This window comes from Apium graveolens, chromosome 4, assembly GCF_009905375.1.
Source record: "Apium graveolens cultivar Ventura chromosome 4, ASM990537v1, whole genome shotgun sequence".
Lineage (NCBI taxonomy): Eukaryota > Viridiplantae > Streptophyta > Magnoliopsida > Apiales > Apiaceae > Apium > Apium graveolens.
The window spans coordinates 274,496,285-274,516,937 of NC_133650.1; positions in this window are offsets into that span (position 1 = coordinate 274,496,285).

The following is a 20,653-nucleotide window of genomic DNA, read 5'->3' on the forward strand; positions in this document are numbered from 1 at the left end:
TTATCACAATTATCACCTCGTAATACATGTAACCAGGCGCTGAGACCAAGACCGCAGTACAAATTGTACTGGTTTGGATAATTATCCCGAAAACCGGTACCGTTTGGATCAGTTTTTATAAATAAACGTACCATTTTGTATCTGGAATGATCCAACGAGATACTAATTTTCCGTAATTATAAATAGCCTTTATCGTATTTTATTTCGTACCAAAAATCATTTGCTGACAGTAATTACATAATTTTCCAGAGAAAATTTATATATTCATAAACCTTTCTGAAGATCAAACCAACAATCGGAGGTGTTACCGGAATCCTTTTGGAAAGCTCGAGTACTCAAAACGATGGTCTTAAGGTGTACTATCAGAATCTGTGTTCCATATCACTGCAGAATCAAAGGTTTATTTTCTGGAAATTTATTTATTTTTGAATTATTTTGATTAAAAATATGATTTTTTGTTTGGATGATTGTTTAGATGATTTGATGCTTGCATGTTGTAGAGCTTGTTTTCCCGATGATTTTCATATGTCATATGACTTATTTGGAGTTCAATAACATGTTGAAAATTGAGTTTAATTTTCGAATTTTAAAATTAGGGTTTATAACCCGTATGAATGTTCTTAATTGAATTTGGGGGTTTCTTAATTCCGGATATATAGATGTTGTGGTATAGTGGGTTGTGTTCCTTGTGAAATTTGCAATCTATTCGTACAAGTTTTGCAAATCGACGAGGTCTGTAGCGAAGGGAGTTGTATTTTAAAGTTTTTGTCGAACTCGCCGGAAACCGGCGAGTTTCTTGAATATTTTCCGGCCAACTCCGGGATGATTAGAATGAATTGGTGGCATAGTTGTGTTCCTTGTAAAGTGTAGATGTGATCTGGAGGTTGTGAAGGTGTGACGGTGCCGGAGACGAGTTTTCCGGCGAACCCGTCGTTTTCCGGCGGGGTGAACTGCAAAATTGCAGTTTAGCCCCTGTATTTTTGTAGGTGATGAAGTTTAGTCCCCCAGGTTTCCAGAATTTGCATATTTTGGATTCCTGTTTTAAAATTATTTAAAAATCATATTTTCTATTTATTTTAATTATAAAAATTCGTTTTTAATTTCTGAAAATTCAAAAATTATTATTTTAATTCCAAAAGCTATTTCTAATTCAAAAATTAATCTGAATTAATTAGTTAATTAATTTAAGTTAATATTTAATTAATTAATTGGTCAATTAATTCAAAAATTAACTGATTAATTGATTTAATTAATTATTAATTGATTTTAATTAATTATTTAATTAGATTTAATTATTTAAAAATGATTTAAAAATTCTGAAAAATAGTTTCGAGCTTTAAAATATTATTTTAAATTATTTTCAAGGCTCGATAATTATTATAAAATTGTTTTGAAGCCAAATTTGGCCAACCGAACCCTGTTTATTACTCTGAAATTATCTAACGACCCGTTTTAATTCTGAAAAATGTTTTAAAAATCATTTTAAATACCCAAAAGCCTGTTTATGACCCGAGACTTCTTTATAAATGATATATCATTGATTGTTTGATGTGTTATGTGTTATATGTGACTTGTTGGTTAACTGTCGGTCTATATGTTTGGTGTTTACTTGTTTATAGCGAAACTTTCAATCCGTTAATCGGATTTGGGTGAAATGAAGGGTAGATAGAAGTATGTTTCGAATAGAATCGTATAAGTTGAGTATTGATAGATGCTTATGATATGTGAGCAGAAGAGGCAAGGTGTAGGAAAGGGAAACAGATAGTCGAGGAGTAGACGGTTGTGATTGGAAGTTAGTGCAGTATAGCAAGCTAGTACCAGACAAGTGTTCTGAACTTTCTTGAGATATATTGTAGTTGATTGATAGTCCTATTTTATATTGCAAGTGCTTTGAAGCACTGAACCCAAAACCCTGATACCATTATTGATCTTGAGCCGTAAACCTTATTTTTTCTAAACCATTGATTGTTGTACACCCAAATACGAACCACAAATATACGATACTACTCCACAAATACATACAAGCTAAATACCAAACACTGAATAGAATTACTTACATACTCAAACCATTGTACCTTATGCTTTGAAAGACCAATTCCTGGTAATCCTGAAACATTGATTCCCTTGTTATCCAATTCTTTCATTATCTAACAGCCAAGCTTTGAAATTTTCATATTGATCCCTTGTGAAGATTGAAACCATTTCATTATCGAACATCCAATGTTGTTTATGATTCTGTTTATTGCTTTACATTGTTTATTCTGTTATTATGTTAGAATTGGATTGTTTTTATAAAATTATGGACCAGATTCGTGGTCAGACCAGATTAATGGTCAAGTTAGGCCAATGTGTGCCTTGGATCCAGTAGTTAGAGCAGTGCTGTGTGCTTTGCTCGGGGTTAGTGCGTGACTGACCAACAACCTAACCTTGGTTTTTAAAATGAAAATATAATATCCAATTCTAAATCATAATTCATTGTTCACTTGATATCATAACCCTTTTCACTTGGTGATCATTATTCTCAGTTTTGTCATTGTGACTTGCTGAGCTAGTTATCTCATTTGTGCGATGTTGTTTATGTTCTTTTCCAGTTAAGAAGGAACTAGTTGGTAGTGAGGATCCCCAGTCCAGCGCAAGAGCTAGGGGTTCAGGTTGATCGAGTTAAGCTAGTAGACAACTTTTGGAATAATTTAAGTTTGTAAAAGTTTGTAATAATGTTTAATACTCAGTTCTGAGTTTGAATAGTTGGGATTCAGACGGTTTGTAATATAAGTGTGTGTTTGGCTTATGTGTATACTTTAACCTGTTGCGGTCTGTGGTAGTTGGTAAGTAGAGTCACTGCATATTATTATTATCTTTACTATTGTTATAAGCAGGTTATAAATAAGGTGTGTGTGTAGACCCCAAACTTCTGACCCGGGTTTAATATTAATTTTATAAATTTTAATATTAATTTCACGATTATACCGGAGTTTGGGGTGGCGGCCGCACCCGCCGGCCACCCCCGCCTCCGTCTCTGGTTGTAATGGATAAGGATAATGTATAAACTAGCATTTGCCTAGAACTTGTTACCAGTTGTACAAAGATGCAAGTCCATTGCTCCATTTCATCTCAAACAAAAGATATTTTTTTTTGTAAGATAAAAAAGCTCCATACTATTAAAACTATACTTATTAAGATTTATAAATCTGTTTTGTATATAGTCAGGCTTGAAGGCCCAAAGGACAACCTAAGGCCCATAAGCCCACTAAAGACCCTATAAATAGCCTAGCACTAGGACTTTGTAAGAGGTTAGCTAAAGTGCTGCTAGGAGAAGGAGGGGCTGTAACACCCCCAGATCCGGGGTCGTCACGAGTTCCATTTCCCTTAATAACACCCAAATTTAATAATTACTCAACTACTCTGTACTGTGACCCCATAATAAACACACACCACACGTTATAGTCTCAGAGATGAACATCCAAAAATAACCACAAGTCATTTTATTCCACAATTATCTGCCAATACACCTTAAAAGGTTTTCTGAATAAATTTACATTTCTTTGCCATTATTACAATTCATAAATATAAATAAATCTGGTCCATCAAAAGTTGAAAGCCTAGCCTATTGGTAGTTCCTACCTCAGCTACGGCGGCATCAATGCTTCTAGAAAACTGCGAAACGTCTCCTAATCGCTTGCGAATCGGGAGCTTGGTTCTGTTCATCTTTTCTATCTGTTGTTGTGTGATGAAAGAAGAAAGCAAGGGTGAGCAGCAAGCCCACCAAAATAATATGTATAATGATTAATAGTATATGAGCCTATTCATAATACTCATGAAAGTCTTGGTCAAAAGAAATGAACCAAGTTGATAACTTAATGCGATGAAGTCGCAAAATATTCAGTATATATATATATATACATATATACTTTTCAAAATATTGGAAGTCCTCTTCCATGCATAATATACACAAAATCCCAGTGTATAACTGTATATAAAAAAATATCGTTGCAAGGTGATCTCATATATCTAACCTTGTCTCAACGTTTTTCTGAAAATCTTTGTCATACATAAGACAATTATTAATTAGATATAAGTTTAAAAGATGAGGTTACCAAATACCCCAATATACTTATATCTTTCCCAATACTACTTGAACTACCACCGTTCAAGTTATAATCAGTTTCAAAAGTTCATCACATAGATGAGACTACAAGACAAGATTTGAATAGATTCAATCTTTGAAATATTATTGAATGAAATAAAGTTACGAGATACTTTATTTAGTCCCGATATATATATATATATATCCACATATATATATCTCTTAAACATTTCCTGGAACCTCTGTTATGTAAAGTATGAACAGAGTTTGAAACATCCAATGAATTTTGGAAAGGAAAAGAATTTTGGCATAAACCCGATATCTCGCTGATCAGGCAAAGATACCAATAAGTAACCTTTTCTACTAGTAGATGGACGAATTCCCCACTGGTCATCACCCTGGTCATAATTAAGACCTATGCTGGACTGCCACTCAGCCACCTATGCATTTGATGGACTCCCACTGAGCCACTTACACAATAATAGACCGTACCCCGGCCTGTCGCTTATGCCGACTCAATGAGAGGGGCTTACTTCCCGAACGTTGGGCAAGTAATCAATTCATTTACCAAATCTGCAACCTCGTTGCGAATATAAAATACACCACAGAGCCGGATTCCCCAGGTTTTGAGCGAGTATTTAAATCCCCTTAAAAAGGAAGATCTTAATTATAAAAAAAAAGTTTTGGGATCCGCTCTGACTTTTAAAAATCATTTTGAAGACTCGAAAACACTTTAAAGAGTGTTTGGAGTAAGGCTGATTTAATGAAGTAAATCAGTCCCCAGAATATTTAGAAAATGACTGAATATTATTGTTTTAAATAATATTCCCATAAAGAATAATCTTTATAAAAATAATTGAAGTAGAAGTATTAATTTATACTTGAAACGAGTATTAAATAACCAAAGATATACTTATATGAAAGTATTATCTTTATTTGAATAATCGAAAATAAGTTTGATTATTGACACCTTATTCTTTAATAAAATAAAGAATATACCTCAGCAAATAATCGGAGTCATAGATCCTCAAATGAATATTCAAATAATATTCATAAATACTATAAAAGAGTCATAAGCCTTCGAATGAATATTCAAATAATATTCAGATAAATAAATAAAAGAGTCATACGCCTTCGAATAATATTCAAAATAATATTCATTAATAAAGTAAAAGGAGTCATAAGTCCTCGAATGAATATTCAAAATAATATTCAATAATAAAATAAAGTTAAAGTTATCGAATAAACCTTATTCGATTAATAGTTTTAAAAACTATATCCATATATATATATATAAATAAATATATATATATATATAATATACTCGGGAACATCGACTCCCGGTTTAGAAATATGTTCACCTTTTATCCCCTATACTAAGGGTATACGCAACTACTTGCTTATTTCTAGCATAGGTATTATGCAACTATAAGCATTGAAATCAACAGATAGATAACCAGATTACGAAACAGACATGCATATATACCATATTAGCATGCTCCAATATATCGCAAAATTTGCTAATAACAATCATGCAATATCACAAGATAATGCATATACATATATTTACATCACAACAACAGTATAACGGGTAGAAAACTTGCCTGAGCGACTGGGGGTTACGAATGGCTCGGGACGAGTCTGGTAACCTATAAACAACAAGTAAGTTGGAATTAAACCAAAATCACTTGTAATTCTATACTTTAACTAACTTAGACTCTAACGCTTGTTTTGCGCTCACTGATTCGCTTAAGTCACTCGGGTACCCTCGGCTCCATCATTTTTAATAATTTAACCTTTACGAGTTTTAAAGCGATTCCTTCGCGAATGACTTACCAACTGCCTAACACACTTACCATAAATGTGTCACACATTAATTAACCCTTTTTGGTCTTTAACCTACATTCCAAAGTAAGGCGAGGAAAAAAGTTTCGTCCGCGAAACGCCGTTACTTGAAACGGTCGTTTCTCCTAAACCGTAAATCGGAATCGGACGAACTACATATCAAAACGAAGCTCGTAACATGAGCTATCTAAACATGGCAGTGGTCACAATCTAGCAGGGGGTTCTCGGGTCCTAATGCTATGCACAAAAACAGTCCAAAGAAAATCGGACGTTACGACGGCTATGTTTACGTGATTTCCAAATTTTAAACCATTCAAACCCATTCCAAATCAACCCCAAATCCAACCTCAAATCCATCATACAACAAACATCCATCCTTATCACATCATAACAACCCCAACCAATTCAATTTAACCATTCATACTTATGCTTAAACTTTACTTTAATCATTCTTAAGTTTCTTTAAATCAAAACCACAAAATTACCATTTCATTTCACTACCATTCCAAATCTCAAACTCTAATCATAACAACAACTACAATAACATCCTACTCATCAAAATCACCTTATAATATATATGAACCTAGGGTTTGAAAATGGTATACCTTCCTTGAAGTGGTGGGTTGAGCTAGGAAGCCTTAAGAAGCTTGGAGAAGCCTTAGGAAAGCTTGGATCTTTAAGAAAAACAAGAAAAAGTTCAAGTTAAAAACTTGAAAACACTATTCATTGTCTTCTTCATTGATTAAATGAAGAAGTTAGAGAAAGAATTAAAGGCTTAAACTCATGATATAGCCATAACTAAGCATAAGGATGATTAGGGAATTTTCTTACCAATTAAGGATGCTTGGATCTTGAATTTGGAAATTTTTTTCTTTGAAAAAGGCAAAAAGCCGAGAGATAATATGAAGAACAATGCCTTGGCTGATTTTTTTGATTTTTGATGAAATGATTTGCTAGTTGGTTGGCTTGGTTTTGTTTTTGATTTAGCAAATTACCACCTTGCCCTTGAATTTGTGTGGTCCTAAATCAACCACACCTCCTTCCTTCCATGTCATGCTTATGTCACCCTTATGATGTCATCCTCCCTTCCTTGTCTCCTTTCTATTGGTTGGATGACATCACTCCCATTAATCCCTTTGATTAACTTCCTAATCGTTTGCCTAATGACCGCTGATCTGTTGTACGGTTCGCTTAACTTTCGTTCTCGTCTATCGTTTGAAGGATCATACCCGGGATCTTATTACTTAGGTTCCCTTAACCTTTCTCAATACATTATATTCCTTTTTATGATCCTCTATTATAATCCTTTAATTTAAATCCTTTTTATTCTGTTACCTTATACTCAATTCTCTCCGTATCTTATGGATTTCCGGGAAAAACCAAAGTGTTCGGAATTGGATTCTGACGATCTTTACATACACTTATATACCACATAGAGTACTAATAATATCCCATAAGATCAATAACAGAACCCCTACATAGCGTGGCATGAAAAGTTTTCTCATTCAGCAAAAACACTATTCATAAGGGTTTCAAAAATTCCCAAAAATTGGGGTTATTACAGTCTCCCCTCCTTAAAAGGATTCCGTCCCGGAATCAGATAGAAAACAAATGGGGACACTCTCTTAGCATCACACTTTCTAACTCTCGAGTCAATTTTCCCACATTGTGGTTCTACCACCAAACTCTGCCTAGTTTGATAATCCTTCTCCTAAGCATTTGTCCCTTTTCACTCTATAACCCTTCCTGGTTGCTCCATATAGGTTACGTCGGGTTGCATATCTATGCGCTCATATGCCTCTATTCATCTGGCATCTAAATTACACTTCCTTAACATTGATACGTGAAACACGTTACGAACTTGCTACAGGTTCTGGGTTAAGGCTAGCTCATATGCTAACTTCCCAAACGTCTTAATATATCCAAGGGTCCAACAAATTGTAGACTTAGCTTTCCTTTCTTTCCGAACCTCATCAATCCTTTCCAAGGGATACCTATAACATTACTAGGTCCCCTATTTCATACTCTTTATCCTTTCGTGTCAAATCAACATACTTATCATGTCCATCTTGGGCTACTACCAGCCGTCCTCTGATTAGATCTATCATATCCTTGGTCCTTTGGACTACTGCGGGTCCGAGCATCTTGCGCTCTACAACTTCATCCTAACATAAGGGAGATCGACATTGTCTTCCCTCAAGGATCTCATAAGGCGACATCTCGATAATGACATATGATCTATTGTCGTAAGATAACTCAATCCGAATTAAGTGATCATTCCAAATTCTTTCAAGTCTATTGCACAGACTCTCATCATAGCTTCCAATCATTAGAGCTCTTGCTTCTCAATACCCATTCTTTTCCAGTTCGTAATCGCTATCACCTTCCGTTCCTAATATTATACTGGTCATACTTTTGCTCGCTAGCGTTCTATAACCCTTTTTAATAACCACGTCAACCTTAGTATCACGAATGTGTTTCCATTCCGCATACTACCACTACTTTATTACTCCTTTTTCAGTTGTTTCTATTTTCCAAAATTTGATCAATCAAATAGAAGTAAAGGAATTTGTTGAGAGATCACTATGATCATGAACACTTGTTATATTGCATAGTTAGTACAGAAGGTGGCCAGCCTTTAGTACTTGACAAGCAATTAAACAATAGATGGTATCCTACTAGGCTTCTATCACACAGATAGATAGTCATTCGGCAATACCTCCCCTTCTGGAAGGGTTGTTCTTCTCAGATTACATGAAATGAAATGAAGAGAAAAGAACGAACTGAAGAGAATTGTATATATAAAAAAAATATATATACTGCCACAAAATATCTGGCTTGGAACCTACCTCTGAATTATAGAGGTTTGTCATAGGAGAACAAAACATAAACGTATTTATATCAGCATCAAGTATTATAGCATCGTATTTCCCATGCCTAAATATTTTTATTCCGTCCATCATTCTATGGACCCATGCTCTTCCTCGAGCTTATACACAATCACCTTTGAAACTCCCTCGATATCGAAAATCGAATCTGGGATCTCATTCTAGATCTCATCGTTACTAGAATCCATTTCTATACCGCAACCTTCTTCGTATGGGTAATACTACTCTTTATCGATAAGAAGGAATAAATATATCATAGGTAGATAATTGACTTAATTAGTCTATCAATGATAACTTATACACCACCACGACCCGATTAGTGGTACTTACTCTCAACATCCATTCCAATACAACTCTCACGGTTGTAAGTAATCAGCTCATTACTCTCAGAATCATTCCTACATTACTATGGCCCACCGTTGACCTACTGTAGTCATTCGTTTTCCATGAAGTTTTAATAGCTAACCATACGGAGTCCATTCATATCATATCGAATTCTTCTAAGGAGGTAACATGATCACCGTTCTTGATTCATGAAGAACACTCCTGATCCTGACGTACATTCATGACGTGAAGCAGATAAAATTGCAGAAGAGTTTCAATCAAAGCAACGATAGCAGGTTAATACCATTCTTAATCATATGCCTTAAATAGAAGACTTAACTAAAAGGTTCGTCTAGTCCTTTTGGAAACATGGTCCTGGCTTATCCCAAGATAGGACCTCCTAAGATAGATAGCCCGTTCATGGCGATTACATGAATTAAACTTTTACCAACTGCTATTACGGTTGGGTATTGCACAGTCATCAGAAGGAATGTCAATCTTCCAAACCATAATACAACCTTCACAGTTTTAACCATCATCACTGTATTCCTCTGGCACAAGCGCCTATAATTATCCTCTTACCTTTAAAGTGTCGGCCACCTCTTTGGCCTTTCCTGATATTAAAATTTCCTTATAGTCAATGTCATTTTAACCACCTCCAAATAAATTTTCTACCTTATTTCAATCACTGCTTTTGTGAAGATGTATTCCTTAAAATCTGATGAGTAAAAAAAAAATATCACCATTTTTCCATAAGTTATTGCCTCAGTCTTTAGAGGTTAATCACTGTCACGACTGACTCTCAATCATACTTAGAACATCTTTTATCTTAAGTCCTAATTGCCCTGAATAATTTCGACCTTTACTGGTTCGATCCATACTTTCTCGTGGTTTAACACGTGCCCCACTTGGCATCATTATAATTATGTCATATTTCCTTTATCAACATTTTTATTCTTGAGAATTTCGAATATTTCCTTTCTCCTTGTAAAACCTCTAAGGTTATCCTTCAATCGTTCCTCCTGTATTCCCTATATACAGGGCATATCAAAATACCATTTACTAATACTAGAACCATTGTCTATATACTTCTGAAAAATTTCTCCACTGATTCTTAAAGGTTGTTATTACCTTAATCCTTTCCAATTCATACTGTCAGATTTCATACTATCCCTATTAAGGGTGAAATGTCCACCTATGTGCATTCCCCTAAGATTCATTTTAAGTTACCGATGTTCTATCCTTAATTCCACCTTTAAAAAGGTACATGCATCCTTCCATGGATAACTCAAGTCATATATCCCTGATAAGGGTATCTTATTCAATCATTCCCACCTTGATAGTACATGTCTATTTTCACAATAACGTCTGTATTCAAAATGGGGTCAATAAATATGGCCTCCAAAAGATAACAACGGTTATCCGCTTATCTTGCCTAATTTGGTAACGATAACAAGGATGTTCTGGAAGATATTGGTCGTGTTCAACGTGAACTTCTTCTTAATAATTCCTTATTTACTTTTGTTGTTTATCTCAACAGTCACCTCAATGTTGGGATATCTCTCATACCTGGCGTCTCCCTATCTGGGTATCAAGCCACCGATCTTACACTTCACATTCTTGAAGGTCACTTCCTTCATCCAATTTTCCTAATTTCTTACTTCCTTGTCTCCTTAGTCTATCCGCGTCTCATTATTTATCCTTCGAATTATCTCAAGGTTTCCTCGAATCTTTCCAACTTACAGGGGACAAAATATATGTATCTCTTATGCCCTCAACCATCAATTTTAACTCATGGTGAATCATCATCATCCTGACGATTACATACTTTTCTATTTCTATTGCTATGAGTCTTTAGGGTTTCCTCATACCCAACTCCCTTATCATTCCTCAAACTCTATTGCCGTTATATTCCTTTCTCTTATCATTATTTCATGAACCAACACAACATAAGCATTGATTTCAAACATCCCGTCATTCTGGATTCGTGTCCTCAGAACGAATCTTGACAACTTTTACAACTTAGATTCACAATTCATCATACTCGTCTGCCTTTGTTCTGGCTCTAAAGCTTTTACACTATCTCCATAACCTTGGGAATTACTTTCTCGAAAACAATTGATTGAACTTTAATCAGTTTATTCTAACCTCTGGCTCCGTGCCTTTCTTGATCTTTCACCGGCGGGTGGTTTCTCTCTTAGGAGGGTAAGTGATGAAAACAGTCTTTGATGGTTCATCAATCATTTTGAATCTCAAATGATTCCTATATTTCCTTTAGCCAGGCTCTTGCCTCGGCTGGGTCAGCTTGTTCCTTAGAACTCAGAGAGCTTAGCGACTTAAAGGTCCTGAAAGAATTTCCCACTACATTGTTTCCTCAGTCTAAATGTTTCTTCCTACTCCCCATAATTGGAGTCATCTTTTAATTTTTAAAATCTTCATTTTCCACTTTATTATTTTCCGGGTTCTTTATATCTTAATTGCGGCCTCCCCGATTATCATGTTCAAGGTTTGCCCTTAATCTTATTCCTTGTGGGGGCATATTACTTGGAAAATTTTGAGAATCTCCGGATATTTGTCTTACTTACTTTGCTTAAGTCTTCCCCTCGTTTAGTCCTTGCACGATTGTAAATTATGAATTCTTAAGTTCGATAAACTTCAAGACACTCTCTTAAGTGTTAATAGAGCAATTAACAATGTGATTTATCACAATTAAACTGACCTGAACTGAAATTAACGAATATATACATAACCATTTGTTCGAGGGTACAACAACTGAACATACTAAAGAGGATTACATCATATGAACTTATCGCTCCTATCCCAAAAGTACTACCATAGATAGTCATCTCGTCATTAAAACTAATCATTCATAACTTAGGCTAATCCTCCAAAAGCGGTGCTACATGAGACCCTTGTTTGATTGCTCTGGCTCTGCACACTACCATGGATTAAGAGGTGTGAGCACGCACAACATCCCTAACCTGTTCCATCACAGAGGTGATGAGGTCTAAGATAGTCGCAAGTAGAGCTGGATCAACCTGACCCTCAAGATGGCCTCTAGCTGTAACACGGGTGGTAGCCTCAATCCTTTCCATGCTATACGCTAATCCTGCCGGAAGTATCCCACCCTCAATCCTTGGTGCAGTAAGTCGATCCAACAGATCACTCCTAACATTCCTGGCCTCTGACAGGCCACCCAAAGTCATATGATAATCAGCGATAAGAGAAGCCTGAGTGGTAGCATCTAGCAGTCCATGGGGGACAGGTGGTGCAGACCCAGGAGATCCAAATGGATAACCAAGCACGGTATCAGGTGACAATGGTGCAGGGGATAAATGTGGCATTTCCTCAGTATGTGCTGGGCTCTGTACAGGGGAGGGAACAGGAACTGGTGGAACCTCATGGATGTCTACAGGAGCCTCTGGAAGAGGGTCTGATACTGGTATAATTGGGGTCGTGGAAGGCCCCACTCCTTCTGCCCTCATTAACCTTTGTGCCCTTGGTAACTCTTCATTCTCTAGGGCCACCCTCGCGGCCATTCTAGCTCTGGTAGTCGCCCTGACTACGGTCATCTGTTCCTCAACAGTCCTCTCTTCATTCTCATCAGGATCCTCCATGAGATCCTCCTCAGCCACAATCCTTTCCGGAATAACATCCTCAACCGCAGCATTCTCTATCTGAACCTCATCTGGTCCCTCATTAGGGTACTCCATCGGATTCACAATTTGATCTCCAACTTGTAATAAAACATCCTCATGCTGATGCTCCTGAACCTCAAGGTTTGGTGCCCCGCTGCCCTATACGAGAACAAACTATGTTACTATCACGATACCTATAAGGGTTCCCATAAGGGTTTTAACTGTCAGTGCTACGTTAGGTAGCCCGACTATGAACTTGGCAAGAGTTCTTATTATCTTAGTGAACTTATTATCTTAACGTCCCATCATCTCTGAGGTTTATAACGCTTAGCTCTGATACCATTTCTGTAACACCCCCAGATCCGGGGTCGTCACGAGTTCCATTTCCCTTAATAACACCCAAATTTAATAATTACTCAACTACTCTGTACTGTGACCCCACAATAAACACACACCACACGTTATAGTCTCAGAGATGAACATCCAAAAATAACCACAAGTCATTTTATTCCACAATTATCTGCCAATACACCTTAAAAGGTTTTCTGAATAAATTTACATTTCTTTGCCATTATTACAATTCATAAATATAAATAAATCTGGTCCATCAAAAGTTGAAAGCCTAGCCTATTGGTAGTTCCTACCTCAGCTACGGCGGCATCAATGCTTCTAGAAAACTGCGGAACGTCTCCTAATCGCTTGCGAATCGGGAGCTTGGTTCTGTTCATCTTTTCTATCTGTTGTTGTGTGATGAAAGAAGAAAGCAAGGGTGAGCAGCAAGCCCACCAAAATAATATGTATAATGATTAATAGTATATGAGCCTACTCATAATACTCATGAAAGTCTTGGTCAAAAGAAATGAACCAAGTTGATAACTTAATGCGATGAAGTCGCAAAATATTCAGTATATATATATATATACATATATACTTTTCAAAATATTGGAAGTCCTCTTCCATGCATAATATACACAAAATCCCAGTGTATAACTGTATATAAAAAAATATCGTTGCAAGGTGATCTCATATATCTAACCTTGTCTCAACGTTTTTCTGAAAATCTTTGTCATACATAAGACAATTATTAATTAGATATAAGTTTAAAAGATGAGGTTACCAAATACCCCAATATACTTATATCTTTCCCAATACTACTTGAACTACCACCGTTCAAGTTATAATCAGTTTCAAAAGTTCATCACATAGATGAGACTACAAGACAAGATTTGAATAGATTCAATCTTTGAAATATTATTGAATGAAATAAAGTTACGAGATACTTTATTTAGTCCCGATATATATATATATATCCACATATATATATCTCTTAAACATTTCCTGGAACCTCTGTTATGTAAAGTATGAACAGAGTTTGAAACATCCAATGAATTTTGGAAAGGAAAAGAATTTTGGCATAAACCCGATATCTCGCTGATCAGGCAAAGATACCAATAAGTAACCTTTTCTACTAGTAGATGGACGAATTCCCCACTGGTCATCACCCTGGTCATAATTAAGACCTATGCTGGACTGCCACTCAGCCACCTATGCATTTGATGGACTCCCACTGAGCCACTTACACAATAATAGACCGTACCCCGGCCTGTCGCTTATGCCGACTCAATGAGAGGGGCTTACTTCCCGAACGTTGGGCAAGTAATCAATTCATTTACCAAATCTGCAACCTCGTTGCGAATATAAAATACACCACAGAGCCGGATTCCTCAGGTTTTGAGCGAGTATTTAAATCCCCTTAAAAAGGAAGATCTTAATTATAAAAAAAAAGTTTTGGGATCCGCTCTGACTTTTAAAAATCATTTTGAAGACTCGAAAACACTTTAAAGAGTGTTTGGAGTAAGGCTGATTTAATGAAGTAAATCAGTCCCCAGAATATTTAGAAAATGACTGAATATTATTGTTTTAAATAATATTCCCATAAAGAATAATCTTTATAAAAATAATTGAAGTAGAAGTATTAATTTATACTTGAAACGAGTATTAAATAACCAAAGATATACTTATATGAAAGTATTATCTTTATTTGAATAATCGAAAATAAGTTTGATTATTGACACCTTATTCTTTAATAAAATAAAGAATATACCTCAGCAAATAATCGGAGTCATAGATCCTCAAATGAATATTCAAATAATATTCATAAATACTATAAAAGAGTCATAAGCCTTCGAATGAATATTCAAATAATATTCAGATAAATAAATAAAAGAGTCATACGCCTTCGAATAATATTCAAAATAATATTCATTAATAAAGTAAAAGGAGTCATAAGTCCTCGAATGAATATTCAAAATAATATTCAATAATAAAATAAAGTTAAAGTTATCGAATAAACCTTATTCGATTAATAGTTTTAAAAACTATATCCATATATATATATATAAATAAATATATATATATATATATATATAATATACTCGGGAACATCGACTCCCGGTTTAGAAATATGTTCACCTTTTATCCCCTATACTAAGGGTATACGCAACTACTTGCTTATTTCTAGCATAGGTATTATGCAACTATAAGCATTGAAATCAACAGATAGATAACCAGATTACGAAACAGACATGCATATATACCATATTAGCATGCTCCAATATATCGCAAAATTTGCTAATAACAATCATGCAATATCACAAGATAATGCATATACATATATTTACATCACAACAACAGTATAACGGGTAGAAAACTTGCCTGAGCGACTGGGGGTTACGAATGGCTCGGGACGAGTCTGGTAACCTATAAACAACAAGTAAGTTGGAATTAAACCAAAATCACTTGTAATTCTATACTTTAACTAACTTAGACTCTAACGCTTGTTTTGCGCTCACTGATTCGCTTAAGTCACTCGGGTACCCTCGGCTCCATCATTTTTAATAATTTAACCTTTACGAGTTTTAAAGCGATTCCTTCGCGAATGACTTACCAACTGCCTAACACACTTACCATAAATGTGTCACACATTAATTAACCCTTTTTGGTCTTTAACCTACATTCCAAAGTAAGGCGAGGAAAAAAGTTTCGTCCGCGAAACGCCGTTACTTGAAACGGTCGTTTCTCCTAAACCGTAAATCGGAATCGGACGAACTACATATCAAAACGAAGCTCGTAACATGAGCTATCTAAACATGGCAGTGGTCACAATCTAGCAGGGGGTTCTCGGGTCCTAATGCTATGCACAAAAACAGTCCAAAGAAAATCGGACGTTACGACGGCTATGTTTACGTGATTTCCAAATTTTAAACCATTCAAACCCATTCCAAATCAACCCCAAATCCAACCTCAAATCCATCATACAACAAACATCCATCCTTATCACATCATAACAACCCCAACCAATTCAATTTAACCATTCATACTTATGCTTAAACTTTACTTTAATCATTCTTAAGTTTCTTTAAATCAAAACCACAAAATTACCATTTCATTTCACTACCATTCCAAATCTCAAACTCTAATCATAACAACAACTACAATAACATCCTACTCATCAAAATCACCTTATAATATATATGAACCTAGGGTTTGAAAATGGTATACCTTCCTTGAAGTGGTGGGTTGAGCTAGGAAGCCTTAAGAAGCTTGGAGAAGCCTTAGGAAAGCTTGGATCTTTAAGAAAAACAAGAAAAAGTTCAAGTTAAAAACTTGAAAACACTATTCATTGTCTTCTTCATTGATTAAATGAAGAAGTTAGAGAAAGAATTAAAGGCTTAAACTCATGATATAGCCATAACTAAGCATAAGGATGATTAGGGAATTTTCTTACCAATTAAGGATGCTTGGATCTTGAATTTGGAAATTTTTTTCTTTGAAAAAGGCAAAAAGCCGAGAGCTAATATGAAGAACAATGCCTTGGCTGATTTTTTTGATTTTTGATGAAATGATTTGCTAGTTGGTTGGCTTGGTTTTGTTTTTGATTTAGCAAATTACCACCTTGCCCTTGAATTTGTGTGGTCCTAAATCAACCACACCTTCTTCCTTCCATGTCATGCTTATGTCACCCTTATGATGTCATCCTCCCTTCCTTGTCTCCTTTCTATTGGTTGGATGACATCACTCCCATTAATCCCTTTGATTAACTTCCTAATCGTTTGCCTAATGACCGCTGATCTGTTGTACGGTTCGCTTAACTTTCGTTCTCGTCTATCGTTTGAAGGATCATACCCGGGATCTTATTACTTAGGTTCCCTTAACCTTTCTCAATACATTATATTCCTTTTTATGATCCTCTATTATAATCCTTTAATTTAAATCCTTTTTATTCTGTTACCTTATACTCAATTCTCTCCGTATCTTATGGATTTCCGGGAAAAACCAAAGTGTTCGGAATTGGATTCTGACGATCTTTACATACACTTATATACCACATAGAGTACTAATAATATCCCATAAGATCAATAACAGAACCCCTACATAGCGTGGCATGAAAAGTTTTCTCATTCAGCAAAAACACTATTCATAAGGGTTTCAAAAATTCCCAAAAATTGGGGTTATTACAGGGGCCTTGTCTCTCTTTGTTCTTTTTCAGTCTTCTCCCAGTGTATTAGTTGAAATTCTAAAGTTATGGCTGAACTCAAAAACCAAACATGAAACAAAAGCTTCGAAAAAGATAGCCGAGACTGCTGTTGTGATTACTACAGACGTCAGGAGCGTGAAGAAAATGACAGAACCTAAGACAAAAATGACAGCTGAACCACAGGCTTTGTTCCTCGAAGATGAAAATGCCATCTTCAGTAGTGCTGTCAATAAACCGAGCCTAACTTTGATGAAAACGAGCCGAGCTCTACTTCTTTTTCTAAAAAAATGAGCCCAATTAAAACTGTTCACAAACATCTGTGTTGGTTGATCGAGCAAGACTCCATTGTAACAGAGTAGTAATTGGAACAATATTGGAAATTAGTGTAGCCCGGTTAAATGAATTCATATAAGAGTCGTGCTAAATAACCCCAAATTTACACAATAAAATGATGTGTCAATGTCATAATTTAATTTGTGAACACATGTGATTTTTGTAAAGTGTTTTATTTATTTCATCTTTTTCACTTTCTCTTTTTTTTTAATAATTTTTTGGGACCTTATCCTTAATTAAATTATAGTGAAAAAATTTAAACAAAGTGTTTAGTATTGTTTGAATAGTGTATACTGTTAAGGTTATATTGAATTTTCCAAGGTGTTAGTATTTGCTTTTTGTTGAGCAATCTTATTTAAAGTTTTAAAAATTCAAAATTTTAATTTATAAAGAATAATTAAACAAATATTTTACAAAAAATGCTCTAAATAAAAATACTTTTAAGAAGATTATTTTAAAGAAATTCATTATTTAATAATATTATAAAGGTCACATCAACGAATCCGAGTATAATTTTATACACGAAAATATTTTACAAAATTTAATGTTCATTAAATATAATTTTAAACAGTATAATATATTTTCAACATAATTATTCATAATTTTTTTAAGTGTTTTGTATATTTGAATATAAGATTCTCTTGATTTTTTTTCTTAAAATCTTCATATGTCTTCCAAGCAAAAGTTTCAAATCTTGAAATAATATTTTCAAAGTTGAAGAATAAATTTTAAAAATAACGTAATTAAAAAAGGAATATATATTCTTATAGGTGTTTTACATAAATTAATTATCAAAACAATTAGTAGAATTTTAGAAATAAGTATTGTTAATATGATATATACCTTTCCAAAACAAATCTCTTATTATTGATAAAGCCTAAATTGAATATCAAAACATTTACCACAATCTTACAAATAATATCTTTAATATTATCAAGAATTTGTAAATAGTAAATAAAATCGTAAATATAAGTATTTTTTTCGTAAACTTTTAATGAAATTAAAGTATGGCACCTGATAAAAAAAATTAAATATTGGATACTTTTTACAAAAAATAAAAATAATTTTGAAACAAATTTTTAATGATAAATTAGGAAAATTTTAAAAATAACAGATTTAAAAAAGAACACAAGATTCTTTAAGGTATTTCATAAAAATTAAATATCAAAATAGTTAGTAGAATCTTAGAAATGAATATCTTCGATATGATCCTAAAATATGTGACTTTAAAAATATATATTTTATAATTAATAAAGTATAATTTGAATATCGAAACATCTAATAAAATCTTGAAAGTGATATCTTCAAATGAGCGCTAAAATTGTAAAGTAATATATAAAATCGTAAAAATAAGTATTTTTTACTAATTATATATTATTCAGAAAAAATAATTGTGATTGTGAAATATATGTTATTATTTTTTACTAGTTTAAAACCCGTACGATGAACGGATGCACAAATCATTTTTTAATATTATATTTTTTTTAAAGAAATTTGAATTGAATTTTTAAACTTGTTCAACAATTTTTTTTATTTCTACTTTTTTTAAATAATATAACTTCATGATAATTATATTAATACACGTATATGTTCATAGTTTATTGAAATTATTATTACTGCAATTTAATAGTTTTTGACATTAAATATACAATGTCTCCTATGTTGGAATCTTAACTTAATCAATATACAGTTAGAGTTATTTGAAAAAGACATAGTACTAATAGAACAAGAACATAATTTTATTGATCATTTTTAGTATGTTTTAAAAATAATAATCATTATATTTAGTTAAAAGTTATTTTTTGGTTCAAATCACTAAGAACGATGGTTTGCTCAACTCGAGGTAGTGGTTGGTTTCCCCGCTATTGTGGATGTGGAAGGAAATGGTGAGGTGCAATGGGATGAAAAGGATATAAAGCTCCGATTCCAGCTGGCACAAAAAAGGAGAAACAGTGCAGTAAGGCTGGGTTGGGGCATTCCAACCGTCTTTTTAGTTTTATTAATTAAGTTTCTCTTTTAAAAATTGAAGTTTTAGCTAGCCCATTTGATGATTATTTTGCACTATAAGGAAAACAGGCTTACACAACGGTTTATGCCCGTTATCTGATACCTTATTTTTCCGTTGATTATTGAGCCGCCGTCTGTTAGTTGGATCAGACAGCGGCCCAAACACGTTGTTTGGGACTGTACAGACAATGATTGTCGATTAAACCCGTCGTATTACATCCAAAAAAGACAACGTCTTTTGCTTATTTTCGTCGTAACAAGCGACATTACTCAAGGGTTTGTACAAACTCATAAAACCGGTGTGTCGAATATTTTCGAGAGTATAACATTAAAACAAGCGACATTACTCAAAGGTTTGTCTGTTTGCAGTCCTCTCCTAACATAACCTTCTGTAAAATTAAATGCAAACGGAAAAGAAACAAATAGGCATAATTAGTCTCAACTGTATGCCAATTGTGTACTTAAAGTATTCTCATTAAAATATGGATGTGTAAATGAAGACAAAATTAACCAACAAAGGCAGATAATCCAACTCCAATTGTAACTTGGAAAGGCATTACAGAAATCTGAAAAATTATAAATACTCTCAACAAGTTAAATATTTAATAATATTTAACTAAATCAGTACTACTCCGTAAATGTAGTAGTTAGTAAAGTAAACATACAAACCTTGTTAACAGTAGCAAATGACCTTGTTGACCGTCGCAAATTAGACGCCTACCAGGTTACCATAACTATTAATGACATCACTAAAAACAAACATCATCATAAAAAATTTCAGTCCATCTTCATGCCTCCTAAAGTTCCTGCAAACATTAATTGTTATGAACATCCCTTTTAAAATACTATGCCCAATCATTTATAAGAAAATTTCTATGTTCAGCTTTGTATTCTACCATAAGAGTTTTTTATTTGTTGTTACTAATCATGTCAAATACTGCACACAAGTGGTTATGGACCTTTGACAGTACAAATCAAACACTGTACTATCATATTC